This window comes from Trachymyrmex cornetzi, unplaced genomic scaffold, assembly GCF_001594075.2.
Source record: "Trachymyrmex cornetzi isolate Tcor2-1 unplaced genomic scaffold, Tcor1.1 scaffold773, whole genome shotgun sequence".
NCBI lineage: Eukaryota > Metazoa > Arthropoda > Insecta > Hymenoptera > Formicidae > Trachymyrmex > Trachymyrmex cornetzi.
This window is the reverse complement of record NW_017300106.1, coordinates 40,950-41,374: the sequence shown is the minus strand read 5'-3', so window position 1 is coordinate 41,374 and position 425 is coordinate 40,950.

Here is a 425-nt window from a genome sequence, read left to right as displayed (position 1 = left end):
TGTAATATTTAGAGGTTGTTTACATTTTTAACAATATCATTTTCTATATTTATAATTCTTCATACAATTTATATTAAAAATGCATAATAAATAATTGTCATTGTACATACCAATACAGCTTCAGTGGAAAGTAATAAAGAAGACAGTTCAACAGAAAAAACATCTGCTAAAAAAAGTAAGAATAAGGAGGATAAACGGTGGGATATATACGATGAGATATTGATAGAAGGTGTATGAACCAGACCGTGTTTATGGAATCATACAATTCCTGTTAAGGAAAGAGGTTCCTTATCTGTGAAGGAAGCGTGGTTGGAAATAAGCAAGGAATTGGAAGGTAAATATTTTATGTGATAACAATTTTTATATCACTTACAATTTTTTTAAGGACGTTCTGCGAAAAATCAATTTTCTTTTTCACAACTGCA